We start from the raw sequence: 821 nt of genomic DNA, 5'->3' as shown, positions 1-821 counted from the left end.
CATATATGATTTTATTTATTTTATTTTTTTAATTTATTTATTTTTTTGAGACAGAGTCTCGCTCTGTTGCCCGGGCTGGAGTGCAGTGGCCGGACCTCAGCTCACTGCAAGCTCTGCCTCCCAGGTTCACGCCATTCTCCTGCCTCAGCCTCCCAAGTAGCTGGGACTACAGGCGCCCGCCACCTCACCCGGCTAGTTTTTTGTATTTTTTAGTAGAGACGGGGCTTCACTGTGTTAGCCAGGATGGTCTCGATCTCCTGACCTCGTGATCCACCTGTCTTGGCCTCCCAAAGTGCTGGGATTACAGGCTTGAGCCACCGCGCCCGGCCTATGATTTTATTTTTATACCCAGCTCAGTTATCATTCATGTATGAAGATAGATTAGAGCTGGGTGTGGTAGCTCATGCTTTATAATCCCAGCACTTTGGGAGGCTGAGGCAGGAGGATTGCTTGAGCCCAGGAGTTCAAGAACAGCCTGGGCAACATGGTAAGACCCTGTTGCTACAAAAAATAATCTTAAAAATTAGCTGGGCGTGGCAGTGCATGCCTGTAGTCTCAGCTATTCAGGAACCAGAGGCAGAAAGATTGCTTGAGCCTGGTAGGTCGAGGCTGCAGTGAGCTGTGATTGTGCCACTGCATTACAGCCTGGATGACAGAGCAAGACCCTGTCTCAAAAAAAAAAAAATACATATATATATATATATATATATACACGTACACACACACACACATAGAGAGATATATAGATAGATTACAAACATTTTCAGATTTTCAAAAATCTCTCCCCCAAATTTGCCTCCCATCTACTCTTGACTCAAGAT

This window comes from Piliocolobus tephrosceles, chromosome 7 (assembly GCF_002776525.5).
Source record: "Piliocolobus tephrosceles isolate RC106 chromosome 7, ASM277652v3, whole genome shotgun sequence".
NCBI lineage: Eukaryota > Metazoa > Chordata > Mammalia > Primates > Cercopithecidae > Piliocolobus > Piliocolobus tephrosceles.
The sequence above is the reverse complement of the archived record's forward strand: the minus strand, read 5'-3'. Positions refer to the sequence as shown.